Source organism: Panthera leo, chromosome B4, assembly GCF_018350215.1.
Source record: "Panthera leo isolate Ple1 chromosome B4, P.leo_Ple1_pat1.1, whole genome shotgun sequence".
Lineage (NCBI taxonomy): Eukaryota > Metazoa > Chordata > Mammalia > Carnivora > Felidae > Panthera > Panthera leo.
Window position 1 is genome coordinate 33,198,910 of NC_056685.1, and position 25,478 is coordinate 33,224,387.

A 25,478-nucleotide genomic window follows, 5' to 3' on the forward strand; every position below is an offset into this window, starting at 1 on the left:
TTTATATCCCCATCTATTTTATCTCTATATTATGTTTGACTCCTTGGTTAAAATATAATTAGTTTAAGTCATTACAAATTAAGTTATATTCTAAAGAAAGAAATGGTATTGATCTTTTTTTATCATAATATACATGTACATTTATTTTTTCTTTTAAACCAGATTTATTTGACACATTTATTTTTCAGGAAAAAATAATACCTTTTTATTAATTCATAGTCATGAAAACTCAATCTGGAATTTTTAATTTCCTTATTCTAACTTAATTTTTAAATCTCTGATACTGGTGAATCATAATCGTTTAGTTAATACAAATGGAAATATTTTCTCATATTTTCTAATATTTTGATATTTTTAAAAATGAGTTTATCTTTTAAAAATATTTTATACTTTGTAAAAGTCTTAAATATTTTATTTTTGTATTTGATTTTATTTTACTTTATTTTATCCTATTATTTTATTTTATTATTTTATAGTTCAGGGGTAGGTGATGGCCCAGTAGGTAACATAATAACTATTTACCTCTGACTAGCTATCCTCAAATACTATTGGTCACTACAGAAAGTGAGTGTAATGACCTTTTCTAGATATTATTTTATCACATCACACACTTGAATTTCTGCCTTCTGCAATAAAGCTTGTTAGAATAAATGTTACCAAGTGTCAGAATCAAGGTTTATTTTAAAGGGCTACTGATTGCAACATCAAATGAATTACATTTAAAGGAAGGCAGGAACAACATTTTGTGAAGAGTAATTGAACATAAAACTGGACGAAACCCTACACACCTGAACAGGTGCCTCTGCCAGCTCATAAGAGAGATCCAGGACCAGAGCGGGAATGTATATCTTGATCTTACTAGAAACTATTCACTAGAAACTATATTTTTATAAAAATTATCAAATATCTGATCTGTGCTGGGCGATGTTCTCGGCACTGGTAATGCAAACAAATAAATGAAAACAAATAATCTCTAAGAAACACCAAGAAAATGAGATAGATACAAAAGCCAAGAGAGAAGAAATTAACAAGGATAAGGGATTAGTCATTTCCATGAGCAAAGTGGAGACATTGAGTGAGATAAGCTTCAAGAAGTGTATGTGGGATTTGGAAATAAGAAGGTGACCTCGACAAGCGGATTTAGTATAGTACGTAGAAGGGAACTTAGATTGTAGGTAGGTTGAAAAATGTATAATTAGCTCCTAAAAATAAAAGCATGAGGAAGAGGGACCAACATGGTAGGGAAGTAGGGGGACCCAAACTTCCCTCGTCTCTCAAACAAAGAAGTGTTGAAGCCAAAAAACTTTGAACCCCAAGAGTCCAGGAGGAAAAGAGACAGTCATTCTTCCAGGGACCCACCTGGACACCCTGATGGGCCATAGGTGCCTGATTACCAACTGGGAGAGATAAAACGAATGGAGGGAGGGATCCTCTTATGCAGGCAAAGGGAAGAGAAAGAACTGATGGGGAAGCATAGGACTGTATCTGCACAGAAGAAAAACCTCAGACCAGGACAGAGAAAGATCCAATCTGTAACTGAGGGGAGTTTTCTGGACTGGGGTTGGCTGCCTGAATTGCACACCTGGGGAGGAAGGGAGCCAGCCCCAGGCTTGGTGGCTAGGTCAAGGGTGCAGTCCACATTAAGAGAAACTGATCCCCTCCATGAAGTGCTGTGGGACATGACAAAGCCTGCCTGCGTTCACCAGCCAGAGATCACATATCAGGTGGTAGGGAGTGGTGATTTCCCTATACTGGGGCACGCAGAGTGAGAGTCTGTATCCCAGGCAAGTGCTAGGCATGGGAGTCAGTGGAGTGAGACAAACCACCTCATTTGCTCCCAAGGCATAGTGAGGATGGCTTAAACAGAGTGGTTTGGGAGCCTGGGTCTGCAGAGGAGAAACTAGTGTGGGGGGGGGGGGGTGTCACCATTTTTCTCCCTACCACCACCAAGCATTGGACAGCAGGGTCCACAGTGGAGGCAGGACCCACCTACATCAAACCACACCCTTCTGTGCCTGGTAATTGCATATCTACAGGAACCAGATTGATGCTGATGAACCAGACTCCAGACCAGCACTACTGCATTGCCTGATTTAATTCTCAGATAGTTCTTATTATATAGTTATATTCTTCCTTCTTTTTTTCCTTCTTATCTCTTCCCTCCTCTATTCTGGTTACTCTGGTTGTTGATTTGTTTAAGCAGACACATTTAATCCATTCTCTTGATACATGTTCCACACCTCCTTTATTCTCCATTCTTTCTCTCTGGATTAAGCTGTATAGTTTCTCTGTATGGATAACTTTATTTTCTTTTTCCCCTGCCACCTTCTTTATTTTCCTTTCTCTCTCTGGATTAGTTTCTCTGGTCAATTTTTATTCTTCTTTTTCCCCATGCCTGTCATTTCTCTGTTTGTATGTGATAAGGCCTCTTCCATCATCACCACCTCCACCCTGTTGTTTACATGCAGCTGGTGGTCCTGGTTTTTTTGTTTTGGTTTTGGTTTGTGTGTGTGTGTTTGCACGTTTTTGTTTTTTGCTTGTTTTTTGTCCATTGTCTGTTTGTTTTCCTTTCCGGGGCTACATCAAGGAACATTCAAAACACACCTCGTGGAGGATCCAAACCATCATTATGAGTAGGGAGATAAAGTAACCAAAGTCACAACAGTGGAGAACAAGTAATACTCTCCAAAAAACACTTCCAGAAGGGCCAGGCCCTGGACAGTGTATGATCTCTCTTTAATAAAGTAGTGCTCGTAGCTGCAGGGCACATAACAAGCTTTAAAAACACATAAGGAACAGAAAACTAGCCAAAATGATTAAACAGAAGAATTCTCCTCAAAAAAAAGTCTAGAAAGAAATGAAAGCTAAGGAATTGATCAAAACAGATATAAATAATATAGTTGAACAAGAATTTAGAATAATAGTCATAAGATTAATCTCTGAGCTTGAAAAAAAGCGTGGAAGACAGGAGGGAATTTATTGTTGCAGAGATCAAGGATCTAACACATATTAATGATGAATTTAAAAATGCTATAAATGAGGTGCAAAATAAGCTAGATGTGGTCACAGCAAGGATTGAAGGAACAGAGGGGAAAATAAGTGAAATAGAAGACAAAATTATGGAAAAAGAGGAAGCTGAGATCTTCTGCACAACATATCATAGTGAAACTGGCAAAATACAAAGAGAGAATTCTGAAAGCAGCTAAGGATAAAGGGGGCTTAACATACAAGGGTAGACACAGAAGGGTAGTAGCAGATCTATCTACTGAAACCTGGCAAGCCAGAAAGAAGTGACAGGAAATTTTCAATGTGATGAACAGGAAAAATATGCAGCCAAGAATCCTTTATTCAGCAAGCTTGCCATTAAGAATAGGAGAGATAAAGGTTTTTCCAAACAAACAGAAATTGAAGGAATTCGTCACCAATAAACCAGCCCTACAAGAGATCCTATGGGGGATTCTGTGAGTGAAATGTTGCAAAGACCACAAAGGACAAGAGACATCACTGCAAGCATCAAACCTACAGATAACACAATGACTCTAAACCCATATCTTTCAATAATAACACTGAATGTAAATGGACTAAAAGCTGCAATCAAAAGACATAGGGTATCAGAAGGGATTAAAAAACAAGACCCATCTATTTGCTGTCTACAAGAGACCCATTTTAGACCTGAGGACACCTTCAGATTTTTTTAAATTTTTTTAACATTTATTTATTTTTGAGAGACAGAACACAGCATGAATGGGGAAGGGGTAGAGAGAGAGAAGGAGACAGAATCTGAAGCAGGCTGCAGGCTCTGAGCAAGCTGTCAGCACAAAGCCTGATGCGGGGCTTGAACCCACAAACTGTGAGATCATGACCTGAGCCAAAGTTGGATGCTCAACCGACTGAGCCACCCAGGTGCCCCAGGACACCTTCAGATTTAAAGTGAGGGGATGGAGAACTATCTGTCATGCTACTGGAAGTCAAAATAAAGCTGGAGTAGCCATACTTATTTTAGACAAACTAGATTTTAAACTAAAAGTTGTAACAAGAGATGAAGAAGAAATGAAGAATATAATAATTACAAGGTCTATCCATCAAGAAGAGCTAACAATTAGAAATATCTATGCACCAAATTCAGAATCAAACAAATACATAAAACAATTAATCACAAACATAAGCAACCTTATTGATAAGAATGTGGTAATTGCAGGGGACTTTGGTCCATATAGAGCAATGGACAGATCATCTAGACAGAAAAGCAATAAACAATGGCTTTGAATGATACACTTGACCAGATGGATTTGACAGACATATTTAGAACTTTTCACCCAAAAGCAACACAATATACATTCTTCTTTATGTATAAGTGCACACAGAACATTCTCCAAGATAGATCACATACTGAGTCACAAAACAACCTTCAATAAATATAAAAGAATTGAGATTATATTATGCACACTTTCAGATCACAATGCTATGAAACTTGAAATCAACCACAGGAAAAAGTTTGGAAAACTTCCAAATGCACGGAGGTTAAAGAACATCCTACTGAAGAATGAATGGGTCAACCAGGCAATTAGAGACGAAATTGAAAAATATATGGAAACAAATGGAAATGAAAACACAACAATCAAAAACTTTTGGGATGAAGCAAAGGCAGTCCTGAGAGGAAAATACATTGCAATCCAGGTCTATCTCAAGGAACAAGAAAAATCCCAAATATAAAATCTAACAGCACACCTAAAGGAACTAGAAGCAGAACAGCAAAGACACCCCAAACCCACCAGAAGAAGAGAAATAATGATCAGAGCAGAATTAAACAATATAGAATCCAAAAAAAAAAAAAAAAAAAAAAAAAAAAACAGCAGAGGAGATAACTGAAACCAAGAGTTGTTTTTTGTTTTTTTTTTTTTAATTGATAGACCTCTAGCCAGGCTTCTCAAAAAGAAAAGGGAGAGGACCCAAATAGATAAAATCACGAATGAAATTGGACATATCACAACTAACCCTCATAAATATAAGCAATTATCAGGGAATACTATGAAAAATTATATGCCAACAAACTGGACAACATGGAAGAAATGGACAAATTCCTAAACACCCACACACTACCATAACTCAAATGGTAAGAAATAGAAAATTTTAACAGAACCATAACTAGTAAAGAAACTGAATCAGTTATGAAAACTCTCCCGACAAATAAGGGTCCTGGATCAGATGGCTTCCCTGAGGAATTCTACCTGACATTTAAAGCAGAGTTAATACTTATCCTTATGAAGATGTTTCAAAAAATAGAAATGGAAGGAAAACTCTGGACTCAATCTATGAAGCCAGTATTACTTTGATTTCCAAACCAGAAAGACACCCAGAAAAGGGCAGAACTATAGGCCAATATACCTGGTGAACATGGATAGAAAAATTCTCAACAAGACACTAGCAAATCGAATTCAACAACATAAAAAAAGGAATTATTCACCATGATCAACTGGGATTCATTCCTGGACTTCAGGGCTCGGTCAATATTTGCAGATAAACCAATGTGATACATCACATTAATAAAAGAAAGGATAAGAACTATATGATCCTGCCAATAGATAAAGAAAAAGCATTTGACAAAATACAGCATCCTTTCTTAATAAAAACCCTCCAGAAAGACGGGATAAAAGGAACATACTTAAACATCATAAAAGCCATTTATGAAAAGCCCACAGCTAATATCATCCTCAATGGGGAAAAACAGAGCTTTCCGCCTGAGATCAGGAACATGACAGGGATGTCCACTCTCACCACTGTTGTTTAACACAGTGTGGAATGTCCTAGCTTCAGCAATCAGACAATAAAATGAAATAAAAGGCATCAAAATTGCAAAGAAGCAGTTTAACTTACACTTTTCCAGACGACATGATACTCTACAGAGAAAACCCAAATGACTCCACCAAAGACTGCTAGAACTAATAACATGAATTCAGCAAAGTCACAGGGTATAAAATCAATGTACATAAATCAGTTGCATTTCTATACACCAATAAAGAAGCAGCAGAAAGAGAAATAAAGAAACTTATCCCATTTAAAATTGCATCAAAAACCATAAAATACCTAGGAATGAACCTAACCAAAGATGTAAAAGATTTGTATGCTAGAAAACTTATGAAGGAAATTGAAGAAGATACAAAGAAATGGAAAAACATTCCATGGTCATGGACTGGGAGAATAAATATTGTTAAAATGTCAAAACTACCCAAAGCTACACATTCAATGCAATCCCAATCACCAGCACTCTTCTCGAAGCTAGAACAAGCAATCCTACAATTTGTATGGAACCGCAAAAGACCCCGAATAGCCAAAGTAATATTGAAGAAGACCAAAGCGTGAGGCATCACAATCCCAGACTTTATCCTCTACTACAAAGCTATAATCATTAAGACAGCATGGTATTGGCACAAAAACAGACACACAGACCAATGGAATAGAATAGAGTCTCCAGAATTGGACCAACAAAAGTATGGCCAACTGATCTTTGACAAAGCAGGAAAGAATATCCAATGGAAAAAAAGACAGTGTCTTTAACAAATGGTGCTGGCAGAATTGGACAGCAACATGCAGAAGAATGAAGCTAGATTCTTACACCATACACAAAAATAAACTCAAAATGGATAAAAGACCTGAATGTGAGACAGGAAACCATCAAAACCCTAGAGGAGAAAGCAGGAAAAAAACCTCTTTGACCTTGGCTGCAGCAATATCTTATTTGACACGTCTCCAAAGGCAAGGGAATTAAAAGCAAAAATTAACTATTGGGACCTCATCAAGATAAAAATCTTCTGCACTGCAAAGAAACAATCAACAAAACTAAAAGGCAACCGATGGAATGGGAAAAGATATTTGCAAATGACATATCAGATAAAGGGCTAGTATCTAAAACCTATAAAGAACTCACCAAACTCCACACCTGAAAAACAAATAATCCAGTGAAGAATTGGGCAGAAGACATGAATAGACACTTCTCCAAAGAAGACATCCAGATGGCCAACAGACACATGAAAAGATGTTCAACGTCACTCATCATCAGGGAAATACAAATCAAAACAACACTGATATATCACCTCACGCTGGGCAGAGTGGCTAAAATGAACAACTCAGGAGGCTATCGATGCTGGCAAGGATGTGGAGAAATAGGAACCCATTTGCACTGTTGGTGGGAATGCAAACTGGTGCAGCTGCTCTGGAAAACAGTGTGGAGGTTCCTCAAAACATTAAAAATAGAACTACCCTATGACCCAGCAATAGCACTGGTAGGAATTTACCCAAGGGATACAGGAGTGCGGACACATAGGGGCACATGTACCCCAATGTTTATAGCAGCACTTTCAACAATAGCCAAATTATGGAAAGAGCCTAAATGTCCATCAACTGACGATTGGATAAAGAAGAATGGAATACTGCTTGGCAATGAGAAAGAATGAAATCCAGCCATTTGCAGCAACATGGATGGAACTGGAGGTTATTATGCTAAGCGAAATAAGTCAGTCAGACAAAGTCAGATATCATATGTTTTCACTCATATGTGGGTCTTGAGAAACTTAACAGAAGACCATGGGGGAGGGGAAGGGGAAAAAATTACAGACAGGGAAAAAGGCAAACCATAAGAGACTCTTAAACTGAGGGCTGATGGGGGGTGTGGGAGAGGGGAAAGTGTGTGATGGGTATGGAGGAGGACACTTGTTGGGATGAGCACTGGGCATTGTATGTAAGCCAATTTGACAATAAATTATATTTTTAAAAAGTTAAAAAATTAAAAACATGAAACAAACCAATAGAAAAATTAACAACACATATAACTAGGCAATTTTACAAATGAAGCCCAAAATACCTATTTAAAAATGAAACATGGTTCATCCTCAGTTATTAATGACACACAAATGAAAAGAATGAAATACCACATTATTTCCATTAGCTGTAGTAGTTGGGAGCAGGGAGGGCAGTATCTGACAACTGATGTTGGGAGAACATGGAGAAATAAAAAATTCTCCTAAATGTAGTAGGAGGAGGGGCGCCTGGGTGGCTTGGTCGGTTAAGCATCCGACTTCGGCTCAGGTCATGATCTCACGGTCCGTGAGTTCGAGCCCCGCATTGGGCTCTGTGCTGACAGCTCAGAGCCTGGAGCCTGTTTCAGATTCTGTGTCTCCCTCTCTCTCTGCCCCTCCCCTGTTCATGCTCTGTCTCTCTCTGTCTCAAAAATAAATAAACGTTAAAAAAAATTAAAAAAAAAATTTAAATAAATGTAGTAGGAGGAGCGTAAATTGCTACAATTTTAAAACCAATGTGACAATGCCTAGAAAAATGTGTCTTGTCCCCACAACCCAGCGATTTTTCTGCTAGCTATATTCCCTACAGAAATTCTTGCACAAATGCACCTGGATGCATGTATAAAGATGTTTGCTGAAGCACTGTAATAACACACATTAAACAACAATCTTTGGGATGACAGATATTTATAGTGTCACTGCCTGATTCTGGTCCAAAACTCAGGAAGGCAGACACTTCAGCGCTTTAACCAGTTTTTTGCTTTGGATTAATTTCTTTGCAATGGAGATATTTGCCTTTCATTGGAGTGTGCTTATATCCTTTCCATTCTCTATTTCTATATTGTATTCAATGTTGCTAGTTTTTATCTCTATTTTGAAGCACCAAAACTCTATTTTAAATATACATTTCCAGGGGCACCTGGGTGGCTCAATCAGTTAAGCATCCGACTTCAGCTCAGTTCATGATCTCATGGTTCATGGGTTCGAGCCCCAGGTTGGGGTCTGTGCTGACAGCTTAGAGCCTGGAGTCTGCTTCATATTCTGTGTCTCCCTCTCTCTCTCTGCCCCTCCTCTGCTCATGCTCTGTCTCTCTGTCTCTAAAAAATAAATAAACATTAAAACATTTTAATAAATAAATAAATAAATAAATAAATAAATAAATAAATAATAGTTCCATTCGAAAATTGGGTAAGCATCTCTGTGGACTAGAAACAGAATTGAAAAACCCAGCAGAAAGGAGGTTGAAGATATAGATACTATACTGCAGGTCTAGAAATAGGAACACATGGCCTGGAACTCAGTTTTTGTGGGAATGTATGACTGTGTATACCTCACATATCCTGTATGTTTAAAACCTGGCTTGCTGTGTGAAATTGGAGTTTAAAGAAAAAGTACCCCAACAATAAATGGAGTTTAAAAATTTTGCTCAGGCTGGGACCAGCAAAGACCTTGTCCCTGGTAAAATAAAAAGAAACATAAACATGTACATACATGTACACATGAATGAATAGTTATAATTTAGTCTAATGTGACAAGACTGTGTCCAGAGATTCAGAAGTGAAGAAAAGAATATCACTTTTCAGAAATTTCAAAGTCTTTGCTGGACACAAATATAGAGTTTATAATGGGCATAAATTGATGGCTTTAAATTAAAATGGGTCTTAAATATAACTTATTTTTCTCTTAGTGACCTAGTTAGCTTGAGCTGCCATAACAGAATATCATAAGCTAAGTGGCTTAAACAACAGAAATTTATTTTTCATAGTGTGGAAGCTGGGAGGCTCTGGTGAAAACTCTCTTTGTGGCTTGTAAATCATGCCCTTCTCACTGTGTTCTCACACAGGGGAGAGAGAGTGTAGATTCTTTGGTGTCTTTTTATAAACACACCAATCACATCATATCAGGGCCCTACTATTATAATTCATATAACCCTAATCACTTCCCAAAGGCCCTATCTCCAAATATCATCAACATACAAATATTAGAGGGACACAAATATTCACTTCATAACACCGAGTTTGATTTTATTTTATATCTCAATTCTGTAAGATAGTGGGAGTTTAATTTCAATCAATTTTAGGTAATTTCTGCCTACTCATGGTATATACCCCTTGTTCTCTATGATGGGTCTAAATACCAAGGACTAACAGAACACCAGGGCATTAGAGAGGTGAGCAGATCTCTCTCTATATATATATTCCTCCTCCCTCCCTCTCACCCCTATTCTGCTCAGTAACATCTACTTCCTCTTTACTATACATCATCATCTGGCTACTCTCCATTCAATGTTAGATATAAAGAACAGTAACACCCTCCCAAGCCTTTCTGCCTGGACACTCCCTGCGGTCATCTCTGCACTACCACTCTCAATGTTTTGGGCTTCTTGTAATTTTCTGAAGTTTGCCTCCATCTGGAGACCATCTCAGGAATCAAGTTCCCTGACTAATATTTTTTAGGACCGGCTGCACAATTTGTAAAAGCCCAGCTCAAAATGAAAATGCAGTCTTGCTTTTTAAAAATTATTAGAAATTTCAAGACAGCAAAAACAATTCATTAAATTAACTGTGGAGTCCTGAAAGCATGGCCCTGTGCTACTGCATGGCTGTAAAGACAGGAAGATGCCAAAAAAATCAGAGAAACAAGAAACAGAACAAACAGAAAACAAAAATTAAAATGTGAAATTTGAGCATTAAAATATCACTAATCACATAATTACATAAATGTAAATAAATGTAAATTGTCTAAATATAGCAATTAAAATACATAATTTGTCATAGTAGTTAAAAGTATGACTGAACTGTTTACTGCTTAAAAGAAACATTTTTTTCAAAAGTAATTGGTAAAGGCAGATAGAAAATAAAAATAAAAAAATACATGCAAAAATTAATAAAAAATTAAAGGTAGTTATATTCATATCATATAAGATATTAATAAACCTACTAGGGTAAATAAACTTACTAGAGACAGAGGAGATTATATAAAGATAAAATGGTCAATATGCAAGGAACACACAGCAATCTTAAACATGTATGCACCAAATAAAAAATATATGAAGAAAAAAACTGATAGACAAAAAGGAAAAATAGACAAATTCACAATTATACTTGGAGGCTTCAATACCCTATTTCCAACAATTGCTAAAATAGCTACACAGAAAGTCATCAAGAATATAACAAAAGTCAACAACTCCATCAATAAACAGGATCTAATCAAAGTTTATTGAACACATCAACTAACAACAAAACACTCATGAAATAGTAGTAAGATAAACCAGCATATTTACAAAGGTGTGCATTTATCACCATAATCAATGTTAGAATATTTTTATTACTACCCAAAAAACCTGCACCCCTCAACCATTAACCAACACTACCAAATCCTCATCTCCTCTGTCTCTATGTATTTACTTTTAACATTTCATGTAAATGTGATCATACAATATACTGTCTTTTGTGACTGTATACGAGTCACTTAGCATATTGTATTCAAGTCTCATCTATTTAGTAGTATAACTTAATATTTCATTTTTATGGCTTAATAATATTTCATTGTTAAATATATCACAACTTTTTCCAATTGTATTGAGAAAAAATTTACAAGCATGATTGTGTAAGTTTAAGGCATGCAGCATGGTGGTTTGACTTACATATACTATGAAATGATACCACGATGGATTTACCCAGTATTCATCTTCTTTAGATACAATAAAAAAAAAAACGAAGCAAAGAAGAAAAAGAAATCTCCTTGTGATGAAAGCACCTAGGATTTACTGTCTTAACAATTTTCCAGTATGTTACACAGCAGTGTCAGCTATAGTTATCATGTTGTACATAGCATCCCTACTACTTATTTACCTTGAAGTCTGTATGTTTTGAGTAGCTTCCTTTAATTATTTCTACCATCCGTCTCTGATAGTCACAGGTCTCATCTCTTTTTGTATGAGTTTGTGGGTTTCTTTGATTATATTTGTTTATTTTTAGATTCCACGTATAAAGTGAGGTAAAATAGTATTTTTCTTTCTCTGTCTTATTTCACTTATAATGCATCTAGGATTCATCCGTAGTCACAAATGGTAGGATTTCCTAAGTTTTTATTGCTAGATAAGATCCCATTCTTTATGCATACTACAACTTCTTTATCCATTCACCCATCAATAGACAAATAGGTTTTTCCATATTTTGGGCATTGTAAATAATGCTGCTATAAACATGGGTGTGCAGATATCGTCTCAAATTAGTGGTTCCTTTTTCTTTGGATATATTCCCAAAAGTCTAATTCCTGGATAGGTGTTACTTCTATTTTTTTTTTTTTTTGAGGGTCCTCCATTTTATTTTCCATAGTGGTTTTACCAATTAACAATCCCATCAACAATGCAGACAGGTTTCCTTTTCTTGACATCCAGCCAGCATTTGCTGTCTCTTAATTTTTTGGTGATGGCAATTCTAATGGTGTGAGATCATATCTCATTGCAGTTTGAATTTTCATTTCCCTAGTGGCTAGTAATATTGAACATTTATCATATACTTATTGGCCTTTTGTATATCTTTGGATAAATATCTATTTAGATCAGCCACTTTTAAATTGGGTTATTTGGAAAATTTTTGCTAATAAGTTATATGAGTTCTTTGTATATTTTGGATATTAACCATTATCAGATATGGGGTTTGCAATATTTTTTCTAATTATTTAGGTTGTCTTTTCACTTTTTTGATTTTTCCATTTGCTATACAGAAGCTTTTTTCTTTTTATTTATTAAAATGCTCAGTTATTTTATGGAGGGGAGGGGCAGATAGAGGGAGAGAGAGAATCCCAAGCAGTCTCTGTGCTGTCAGCACAGAGCCCTATGTGGGGCTCGATCTAAGGAACCTGAGCTGAAATCAAGAGTTGGATGCTTAACTGACTGAGCCATGCAGGCACCCCTGGAAGCATTTTGATTTGATAGTTCCACCTGATTATTTTGTATTATGTTGTTTGTGCTTTAGGAGTCATCCAAAAAAAATCATGACCAAGGCACATGTTAAAGTTAGTTCTTATGTTTTCTTTCAGATGTTTCACATTTTCATTTCAAATGTCTTACATTTAAGTCTTTAAATCCACTTTGAATTAATTTTCATGAATGGAGTAAGATACAGGCTCATTTCATTTATTTGCATGTAAATATCCAAAACTATACATTCAGAGATCATTTCTATAGTTCGTTACATGTACATATCCAATTATCCCAGCACCATTTATTAAAGAGACTATCTTTTCTCCATTGAATGTACAAGTACTTGTATGTGCACTCTCTCTCTCTCTCTCTAAAATAATAATAATAGTAATAAAGAATTAGAAATGAAGAAGATGAGGCAGAGGGAGAGAAAGAATCTTAAGCAGACTCCACACTCAGCATAAAGTCCAATGCAGGGCTCAGTCCCAGGACCCTGGGATCATGACCTGAGTCAAAATCATGTCAGTCACTCAACCAACCGAGTTACCCAGGTGCCTCAACATAGTTGAAACCCCCTTCCTTTCCAATTCTGATATTTTTAAATTATTTTTCTTATGTAATTGCTCTAGCTAGGACTTCTAGTACTATGTGGGAATCCTTGTCTTGTTCCTGATCTTAGAGGAAATGCTTTCAATCTTTACCATTGAGAGTAATATTAGCTGTGGGTTTGTCTTACATGGCCTTTATTATGTTTTTGTCATGAATAGAAGTTGAATACTGTCAAAAGTGTTTTTTTACATTTATTGAGAAAATAATGATTCTTCTCTTTCATTCTATTAATGTGATATTGATTTGCATATGTTGAACCATCCCTGAATACTTGGGATAAATCCTACCTGATCATAGTGAATGATCCTGTTCTGCTTGCTTTGCTGCCAAATTTGTTTTGTCAGCATTTTTTTTTTGAGAATTTTTGCATCTATATTCAACAGAGATATTGGCTGTAGTTTGTTTGTTTTTGTTTTGTTTGTTTGTTTTTCCTTTAGTAGTATCCTCTTTGAATATCAGGATAATGCTAGCCTGGTAAATTAAGACTGAGAGGGTTTCTTATCCTTCAAAAATTTTTAGAAGAGTTTGAAAAAGATTATTGTTAATTCTTCCTTAAGTGTTTGGTTAAATCCACCAGTGAAGCCATCAAGTCCCATGCTTTGCATCATTGGGATATTTTTGTTAACTGATTCAGACTCCTTACTAATAATCAGCCTATTCAGATTTTCTATTTCTTCCTGATTCAGTCTTGGTGACTTGTAGGTTTCCAAGATTTTTTCCATTTCTTCTCAGTTGTCTAATTTGTTGGTGTACATTTGTTCATAATAGCCTCTTATGATCCTTCAAATTTCTGTGGTATTAGTTGTAATGTGTCTTTTTCATTTATAGTTTTGTTGATTTGGGTCTTTTCTTGGTTGATCTCCATAAGGTTTGCCAATTTTGTTTATCTTTTCATAGAATCAACTCCTACATTAGTTAAGATTTTTCTGTTTTTCTGTTCTTTATTTCACTTATTTCTGTTCTTTTATTATTTACTTTCTTCTTCTAACTTGGGGATTAGTTTGTTTCTCTTTTTGTAGGTCCTTAAGGCATAGAGTTAAGATTGCTAATTTGAGATCTGTTTTTGTTTTTTAATGTAGGCTTTTATTGCTATAAACATTCCTCTTAAAACTTTTTACTTCATCTCATAAGTTCTGGTAATATTGTGTTTCTACTTTTTTTAAGAAATTTTTAAAAATTTCCTTTAATTTTCCTTTGATTTATTGATTGTTCAGGAAAGTATTGTTTAATTTCATGTACTTGTAATTTTTTTTAAGTTTGCTCTTAATGATTTCTAGTTTCATGTGATTGTGAGCAGAGAACATATTTGGTATGGTTTCAATCTTCTGAATTTACTGATTTGATTTGTGGTATAACATATGATGTATCCTAGAAAATGTTCCATGTGAGCTTGAGAAAAACTGAATTCTACTCTCATTGGACAGAATGTTTTGCATATGTTGAGGCACCTGGGTGGCTCAGTCATTTGGGCATCTATCAATTTTGGCTCAGGTCATGATCTCACAGTTTGTGAGATTGAGCCCCATGTCAGAGTCTGTGTTGACAGTGTGGAGCCTGCTTGGGATCCTCTCTCTCCCTCTCTCAATTCTCCTACTCCATTCACTCTCTTTGTCTCTCTCTCTCAAAATAAATAAGTAAACATTAAAAAAAAAGTATGTTCTACATATGTCTACAGGTCCATTTTGTCTACAGTGCTGTCCAAATTTCTGTTTTCATATTGATTATCTGACTGAATGATCTATCCATTGCTGAGAGTTCTCCTTTCAGTTATTTTTTGCTCTATATATTTAACTGCTCCAATGTTGGTTGCAAAAATATTTATAAATGCTATATTTTCTTGATATTTTGTCTCTTTTCTTATTACATCATGACCTTTTTTGCTCCTCTTTTTTTTTTCCATTTTTAGTTTGCAGTCTATTTTGTCTGACATAGGTATAACTATCTCTGTTTTTTCGGTGTGTTTTTGTTTTTGTTGTTACCATTTGTTTGAAATATCCTTTTCAGTCCCTTTATTCTCAGTCTATGTGTATCTTTAAGGCTAAGTAAATCTCTTGTAGATAGCATATTGTCAGATCTTTTTTTTTTAATCTATTAAGCCATTCTTTGCCTTTCCATAGCAAAGTTAATCCATTTATGTTTAAAGCTATTATTGATAAAGACCTACTATTGTCATTTTTTTAATTGTTTCTTAGTTGTGTTGTAGATCCATTGATCCTTGTTTCTTTTCCTGCTGGGTTATTATGTATGTTTTGATGTCTTTAGTATTAGTATGCTTTGACTCCTTTATCATTTTTTTTCTTTTTTTTTGTAATTAGTATAGGATTTTTCCTTTTGTTGACCATGAAGCTTTCATAAAATATCTTAAAATTATCCTATTTTTTATTGATAAAAACTTTACTTCAAAAGAATTTGTAAACTTTACACCTTACTCTCCACATTTTAGACTATTGCTTTTACGATTTATATGTGTTTTTTTGTATTGTGTAACTTAATAGATCATTGTAGTTATGACTCTTTTCATTATGTTTTTTTTCCTTTTTTTTTGTTTTTACTTTTGAACTAATTTTAAGTGAATTACACACCTTATTACAATGTTGTAGAATCTAACCATGTCTATATATTTACCATTACCAGTTTGATTGGTGCTACCTCTTTATGTTTTTATGTTAATTAGTGTTCTTTTACTTCCACTCAAAGAACTCTGTTTAGCACTTATTATAAGGCAGACCTGGTGGCAATAAACTCCTTCAGTTTTTTGTTTTTTTTTTTATGGGAAGATTTATCCCTTCTTCACCAGGTGTAGAACACTTGGGTGAGTTATTTTCTTTCAATGTTTTGGTTATGTCATTCCATTCTTTCTTGATCTGAAAAGATTCTGTTGAGAAATCCACCAATAGTCTTATGACAGTTCTTTTGTATGTAATTTCTCTTTTTTCTCTTGTTGCTCTTCAAATTATTTTTAATTTTTATTTTTTTTACATTTACAGTCTTTAATTGAACACATAAAACTGTACTATTTAATATATTTTTTCAGAACTTTTTGTGAAATTCAGATCTCAGTGTATCATTTACAAATACTTTGTCTTTTTTTTTTTTTTTTTTTTGATCATCTACAACTTGTGCACAGTTCTTGAAAATAACATCTTCATCCTACCTTATTTTACCTTTGAAGTTGGCCTGAGGCAAGATTAAGGAGAGGGTTTCCATTCAAAATGTTCTCCATATGTATTCTTCCTTCTTCAGGTTTCTGTTCTTGTTCCTCTGTAGACTGCTTTTCAGCTTTCTTCTATAATGTTTTCTAGTTTTGCAAGAAGTACTGCAGAATCATCATTATCACTCTCTTCTTCAAAATCTTCATCTTCATCTTCCTCATCAGTTAGAGAATCATCTGCATCAAGGTTGGTAGCAGGAATCTGGTCTAACCAAGGCTTCTTTGATATTGAGAAGGAGGTGGTATGTTCTTGTATTGGACAATCTCTATTTTTTTTTTCTCTCTCGCAGCAGCTCACTCTCTTTTTCAGCTCTCTCCTGAAGTCATGGTTCCACACTTCTTCAGGGGCATCCTGAATAGTTTGTCTATATTTTCTCCTTGGATGAAAAAGTAGGTCTCTACTTGAATATTGTCTTGAGAGTTGGCTCAAATCACCTCTCCTTTTCATCTCTCACTTCTCACAAGTTGAAGAGTTGGCCTAGCAGTTGCTGCCATGTATTATGCTCCCAGAAACTTCTGTGCCTGTTTTTAACTTTTGACAATTTAATTATAATGTGTCTTTGGGTATCCTTGTTCAAGTGCCACCTATTTGAGGTCTTTTGGGTCTCATCAATCTAGATGACCATGTCACTCCCCATGATTTTAGAAGTTTTCAACTCCTATTGCTTTGAATATATCTTCTTTTACTTTCTCTTTCTTTTCTCCTTCTGAAATTCCTATAATGTGAATATTGTTTCTTTACATTGTGTCTCATAATTCCCATAGGCTTTCTTCACTCTTTAATACTTTCTTTTTTTTTCTCTTCTGATTGGGTAATTTCCAATGTTCTATCCTCAACGGCACTGGCTCTTTATCTTCTGTATGGTCAAGTCTATTTTGAAACTCTGCTGAATTCTTCAGTTCAGCTATTGTATTTTTCAACTATGGGATTCTATATTTGTTTAATGGTTGCTATTTCCTTGTTGAACTTCTCATTTTGTTCATGCATTATTTTCTTAGTTTTTTTTAGTTGTCTATGTTTTCTTATAGTTCACTAGACTTTTTAAAGATTATTATTCTGAATATTTTGTCTGACTTTTCATAGATACCCACTTTTTATGGTCACGTATGAGCACTTTTAAATTTTCCTTTGGTGGTGTAATATTCCCTTGATTTTTCATAATCTTTAATTCCTTGAATTGGTATCTTCTCATTTGAATAATCAGACTCATCTTCTAGAGTTTACAGGTTTGTTTTGACAGAGAGGCTCTTTACCAGTCAGCTCAGTTTGGATCTCTGGATGTGTCTGCTAGTTATGTCCTTGCACATTTGAGCACAGCTCTCATTATATATATTTGAGTAAGGCATCTGATGATAATAAGGGGTGCTGTACCACTAAAAACAATTGGATAGGATTGCTGACTAGCTTTCCCACTAGTGAAGCTGCAGGATGGGCTCCATGTCTGTCTAGATTCTCTGATTAGGCTTACTAGATGGTTGGGATTAGGTACTACATTCAGTAATATATGGGGCTATGAGACAGCTTCCTTGCCCTGGCCAGGAAGTAGGATGTGTCCCAGGGTCTACATGGTTCATTATTTGTGGATGCAAAGCAGGCCAGAGTGTGTACTCTGTTCCCTAGTCAACTGAAGTTATTGGTTTTGCTCTACAAATGAGGAAAGTCATGTGCTGTGCTCTCTCTCTCTCTCTCTCTCTCTCTGTTCAAGTGCCACTGTATATATATTGGTTGAACAGCTTCCTATGTGCTCTAGGTAGTCTCTCTGAGTGGACATGCTGATAGCTGTATTCAGTGAAAAACCTGCCTACAGATTAGATTTCTTGCCTGTGTACAGTAAGATAAGCAACTCTAATGCTGACAAAGCTCTTTGCTGTCTCAATTCAAGCTGACCTACACTCCAAATATTCTGGTCAAACAGGACCATTGGCTTTGTTTTGTAAACTATCTGCTCCACATGCCCTTCTCTAGGCTTGAGCACTGCTGGACCACACAACTTACAGCAGTTTTTACCAGCCTTCTGGTTACGAATCTGGAAGACTCTTTTCACAGAAGATGAGGCTAGGTTTCAGTTTCTTTGTCAGAGTTGGAGGGGAAGAAACCCCTCTAGGTCACTCAATTTCCAAAACAGATTCTCCACTTGGGAAGAGCCAGTAGCTACCATCATCACTGTTTATGAATTATTCTACCATGGTGGATTGCCTGCCTCTACATAGTATAAGAACCCACTATGTCTGTACTGGCTTTCCTCTGGGTGAAATTAACTCTGCCTGACCACATCTTGGTGGAAATGTTACTGGGTGGTCCAGCTTCCAGGAGTTGTTGTCACCTCTTTTGGTCTGTGAGGTCAGAAGACACTGTCACAGCAAGTGAGTTCTGTGACTAATAAAAGGCATCCAAATTGGCAAGAAGGGAGTCAAACTTTCACTCTTCACAGACAACATGATACTCTATGTAGAAAACTCAAAAGACTCCACCAAAAACTGCTAGAACTGATCCATGAATTCAGCAGGGTCACAAGATATAAAATCAATGTACAGAAATAAGTTACATTTCTATATACCAATAATGAAGCAGCAGAAGGAGTAATCAAGGAATCAATCCCATTTAACACTGCACCAAAACCATAAAATACCTAGGGATAAACCTAACCAAAGAGATGAAAAATCTGTATACTGAAAACTATAGAAAGCTTATGAAAGAAATTTAAGAAGACATTTAAAAAAATGGAAAACATTCCATGTTCACGGATTGGAAGAACAAATTGTTAAAATGTCAACACTTCACAAAGCAATCAACATATTCAATGTAATCCCTATCAAAAAAACACCAGCAGTCTTCACAGAGCTAGAACAATCCTAAAATTTGTATGGAACCAGAAAAGACCCCGAATAGCCAAAGCAATCATGAAAAAGAAAACCAAAGCTGTAAACATCACAATTCTGGGCTTCAAGCTTCATTAAAAAGCTGTAAACATCAAGACATTATGGTACTGGCACAAAAACAGACACATAGATCTGTGGAACAGAATAGAGTACCTAGAAGTGGATGCACAAATATATGACCAACTAATGTTTGAAAAAGCAGTAAAGAATACCAAATGGAAAAAAAGACATTCTCCTTAACAAATGGTATTGGGAAAACTGAACAGCAACATGCAGAAGAATGAACCAGGACCACTTTTTTACACCATACGCAAAAATAAACTCAAAATGGATGAAAGACGTAAATGTAAGATAGCAAGCCATCAAAATCCTAGAGGGGAAAACAGGCAACAACCTCTTTGATCTCAGGCATGGCAACTTCTTACTTGATGTGTCTCTGGAGGCAAGGGAAACAAAAGTAAAAATGAACTATTGGGACCTCATCAAGATAAAAAGCTTCTTCACAGTGAAGGAAACAATCAGCAAAACTAAAAGGCAACTGATTGAAGGGAGGGGATATTTGCAAATGAAATATCAAATAAAGAGTTAGTATCCAAAATCTATTAAGAACTTATCAAACTCAACACCCCAAAAAACAAATAATCCAGTGAAGAAATGGGCAAAAGAATAGACATCTTTCCAAAGAAGATATCCAGATGGCTGATAGACACATGAAAAGATGCTCAATATCACTTATCATCAGGGAAATACAAATCAAAACCACAATGAGATACCACCTCACCCCTGTCCGAATGGCTAAAATTAACAACTCAGGCAACAATAGATGTTGGTAAGGATATGGAGAAAAAGGAACACTTTTGCCCTGCTGGTGGAAATGAAAACTGGTGCAGCCACTCTGGAAAACAGTATGGAGGTCTCTCAAAAAATTAAAAATAGAACTACCCTATGACCCAGCAATTGTACTACTAGGTAATTATCCAAAGGATACGGGAGTGCTGTTTCAAAGGGACACATGCACCCCAATGTTTATAACAGCACTATCAACAATAGCCAAAATGTAGACAGCCCAAATATCCATCTATTAATGAATGGATAAAGAAGATATGGTATATATATACAATGGAATATTAGTGAAAAAAAAGAATGAATTTTGCCATTTGCAACAACATGGATGGAACTAGAATGTATTATGCTAAGTGAAATAAGTCAGTCAGAGAAAGACAAATATCATATGGCTTCACTCATATGTGGAACTTAAAATAAAAAACAGATGAGCATAATGGAGGGCAAGAAAATATAAACACAGGGAGGAAGACAAACCGTAAGAGACTGTTAAATACAAAGAAGAAACTGAGGGTTGCTGGAGGGGTTTGGGTGAGAGATGGGTTAAATGGACAAGGGGAATTAAGTAGGACACTTGTTGGGATGAGCACTGGATGTTATATGTAAGTGATGAATCACTGAATTCTATTCCTGAAACCATTATTACACTATGTGTTAACTAATTTGGATGTAATTTTTTTTTTAAATTAAAAAATTTAAAAAAAAATCCACTCTGGTAGATCTGCACTCTGCCAAGTTTTCTGGTCAGAATGTGCCCCTGACTTTGTTCTCCAGATTAATAAAACCACTAGTTGGGATTACTATTTGGGCACTGCAGGTATGAACTCAGGTTACCAAGATCCACATCCTAGTTGTTTCAATTCCACTCCCCCTTCTCTGTCACAGTCAAATTCTCAGTGGTTGTGAGGTTTCCCTACAATCACTTTGGAGCTAGAGCAGAATAGGGACCCCCACAAAGTGACCCCATTGCTGGAGCATCAGGGAAATTGTCTCCTCTTTATTCTCTTTTCCCACTGTAAAAACAAGATTCAGGGGATACTTCTTGATATAGTGGTTCACTGTCCTGGAGAGAGGCATTGTGGTCAATGTGTAGTTGCTTCTGTTAACATCTAAAGCAGTCTATATTGAGGGAGGGTGCCTCAGCCTCAACCCCATGATCCACAATTTTCTCAGTGTTGTTTTGTCTTGAATAGTTGTTAGTTGTTCCTCTTATGAGGGGGAGAACTTTCAGGAACAATCTTTTTCATTATATTGTTAATATCCATAAAATACTCTTTGAATGACAAGTTTAGTATTTTTAAAACTATATTTGTACCTACTAATTTTATTTAAAAAGTCAAGGTTTCAAGAAAATAGTTTGGGAAACTTGAGACCAGGTAAGGTAAAAGGAAGCAAAGGGAAAAAATATACACCACTACAGAAATTCTCATGCAAGTCACAGTACTAACACCTGGGCTCAACAATACTATTTCATTTATTATAGAATATTTATAATTACTTTATAATAATTATTGTTTATTATAATTAATTTGTTATAAAATTATTGAGTAATCTTCCTCTCTCCACCTTGCCAGTATAACAACAAGGCTACAGTATAGTCATAGTGGATTATAGCTGGAAGAACAATAAGATGCAAACTGTTTCTGAGTAAGCATATTTAGGGTATCTTAAGGACAAGAGGAGAGACAAAATGGACACAAGAATTTGAAGCCTCTTGTATCAACAGCCTCAGCAAATACTAAGTGCAACCCAACTCCCAGCCAAATTAATATTTATCTTTACGCTAAGTACCTATATACCTTTATGCTAAATACCTATGTATTACCAAATACAAAATGTCTGGATGTTGACAACAACAACAAAATTATAAGACATGCCCACAGTCAAGAAAAAACGCATTCTGAATAGATAAATTAATCATCAGAACCAGACTCCAAACTCAGATATGACACAGATGTTAGAATTATCAGACAGCACATTTAAAATATAATAATAAAATGTCTTAAGTCTATAATGAAAAAAGAAAACGTGTGTGTGTGTGTGCGTGTGTATAATGAAAGCATAGAGATGGAAACTCTAAGAATAAATTAAAAATTTTAACAATTAAGGGCGCCTGGGTGGCTTAATTGGTTTAGTCAACTCTTGATTTCAGCTGAGGTCATCTCACGGTTCCGTGAGTTTGAGCCCCACATGGGCTCTGTGCTGACTGCATGGATCCTGCTTGAGATTCTCCCTCTTTCTCTGTCCCTTCCCTGTTTGTATTCTCTCTGCCTCTATCAAAATAAATGAATAAACTTTAAAACAATATATGAAAACTTATACACAAAAATTTAAAAAATAATATGTTGATGGGTTTGTCAGTAGGCTATACACAGCCAAAGCAATAATAAGTGTTCTTGAAGAAAGATCAATAGAAACTTCCCAAACTGAAATCCAAACAGAAAGTAGAATAAAAATAACAGCAGAGCAATAAGTATCATGGATTGTTAGTTTCTAAAGGTATTATATATGCATAATTGGAATATCAAGATATGAAAGACAGAATAGAGTAGAATAAATATTTGAAGTGACAATGACCGAGAACTTTATAAAATCAATGATAGCAGATTACAAACCTGGAAATCCAAAGAACACCAAAAAATGATTACACTCCCACACCCTCCCTCATGAAAGAAGAAAGAAAGAAAGAAAAAGAAAGAAAGAAAGAAAGAAAGAAAAAGAAAGAAAGAAGAAAGAAAGAAGAAAGAAGGAAAGAAAGAAAGAAAGAGAGAAAGAAAGAAAGAATATAAAGGCATATTATAGTCCACTTGCAAAGAAAAGTTTGAAAGAAAGCAAAGCAAATAAAACAGGTACATATAGAGGAACACAGATAAAACTGATAGGTTTCTCATCAGAAGCAACCAAAAGGAAAGTGTAGTGAAATATTTCAAGTGTTTTGAAAAAACCCACAAATTAAAAATTGTATATCCAGTGAAGTTGCCCTTAAAAAGTAAAGAAGAGGGGCGCCTGGGTATCTCAGTTGGTTAAGCATCAGACTTTGGCTCAGGTCATGATCTCGTGAGTTCAAGCCCTGCGTTGGCTCTGTGCTGATATCTCAGAGCCTGGAACCTGCTTCAGATTCTGTGTCTCCCTCTCTCTCTGCCCTTCCCCCACTCATTCTCTGTCTCTCTCTCAAAAGTATTATTTTTTTAAAAAGGTGAAATAAAGATTGTCTCGGCAAAAGAAGGGCAGAGATTCAGTGCCAGCATCCCTGCTCTGCAAATGTTAAAAGAAATTCTTCAAGTAGAAGAAAAATAAACTTGGATCTAACCTAAGGAAGGGAAGTGCATCAGACAAGTAATAAATGAAACTAAAACAAAATCACTAATACTTCTGATTTCTTAATTGATTTAAAATATAACTGATGCAATAATAGTAACAGTATATTGGGTGATGATAACATATGCATAAGTAAAGTCAATAACAAGAATTTCACAAAGGACAAAAGGGGGAGATTGGAGATATTTAGTTATAAGGTAATTATACTACACATACAAATCCCACAATGTTATTTGAAGATAGACTTCAATTAGTTCAGTGTATGTTGTAACCTCTGGGGCAAGCAATAAAGAGTTTTTATCAATAATTGTAATTAATATTCTGAGGAAAATAAAATAGAATACTATAAGAAAGTTCAATTACCATATTATTTCACTCATGGAATTTGAGAAACACAACAAATGAACAAAGTGAAAGAGAGAGACAGGCAAACCAGGAAACAGACTCTTAACTATAGAGAACTTACTATAAAGAACAAACTGATGGTTACCAGAGGGGAGGTCTATGGGGAGATGGTTTCAATAGGTGAAGGGGATTAAGAAGTGCTCTTGTGATGAACACTGAGTGTTGTATGGAAGTGTTGAATTTGTACACCTGGAGCTAATATTACACCGTATGTTAGCTAACCCAAATTTAAATAAAAACTTCTTAAAAATTCTATTAAAACCATGGAAATGCAGCAAAAAGAATAGTTATACACATGTTAAATATTAATCTAACTTCATAACCAACTAATTTTAAAGCGCATGGTCTAAATACACAAGTTAGAAAACAAACTGAATAAAAAGACTAAAGGAATTGAAAAAGATACCATATGCTAACACTCATCAAAAGAAAGTTGGGGTACCCATACCAATTTCAGGAAAAGCAATCTTTAAAGAAGGACATTATTAGGGATAAAGAAAGGTATTACATAATAATAAAAGAGTCAATTCTTCAAGAAGATGTAGCAATCTTAATCATGTATGTATAAACAACCGAACATCAAAATACATAAAGCATAAATAAGTAAAAACTGAAAGAATTGGTAGAAGTAAAAAAATTACACTCCTGTAGTTGGAGATTTCAGCAACTCCTTCAATGATTGATAGATCAAGCAACCAGAGAATCAATAGTGACATATTTGATATGAATAGAGATATTTGTCAATTTGATCTTATTGACGTTATACAATATTGTATCCAACAACCAGATAATACATATTCTTTCCAGATCCTATGGAATATTCATTTTTAGCTATAGAATACTCATTAGAAAATTTAAAATAATAGAAATAATACAAGGTGTATTATTAGACCACATGAAATTAAACTACAATCAGTAACAGAAAGATAGTTGATAATACCTGGAATAATTAGAATTTAATATTTGGAAACTAACACACTTCTAAATAATTCACCAGCCAGATACTTCTTAGGTTAAATTTTAAAAATTTGAACTAATTGAAAAACTAAAATATAACATTAAAATTTGTAAGATATATAATATTTCAGTCAAAATCTACTCCTCCATGGGGAAGAGTGGTAATTTAAAAATGAAAAAAAAATGGTAGCCCATATTAAATAACAAAATTGTATTCAGGAACAAGTAAAGGATACAGATCAATGTACTTAAGAAAGAGGTAGAAAGAAATTATAGACATTATTTCTCTTTAAAAGCTAGGGGAAATTTTTTTTTTATTCTTCTGTATTGTAATGTAGTAAATATATTTTCATCTCAAGAATTTTATGTTCATTTGAGTTTTCTGATAACTTTTTGTGTGGTAAAGCATTTTTTTCTTTTACTTTTATGCTTTTATTTGTTACTCTTTTACAGCTTTATTAAAGTATAATTGACAAATAAAATTGTAAGATATTTATTGTGTACACCATGATGATTTGATATATGTATATAT

At 35.0% G+C, this 25,478-nt stretch overlaps 1 pseudogene; it reads right to left on the reverse strand.

Moving 5' to 3' along the window:
* Nucleotides 1-16,362: 16,362 nt before the first annotated feature.
* LOC122225323 lies at nucleotides 16,363-16,991 on the reverse strand (annotated as a pseudogene).
* Between the last annotated feature and the right edge of the window lie 8,487 nt (nucleotides 16,992-25,478).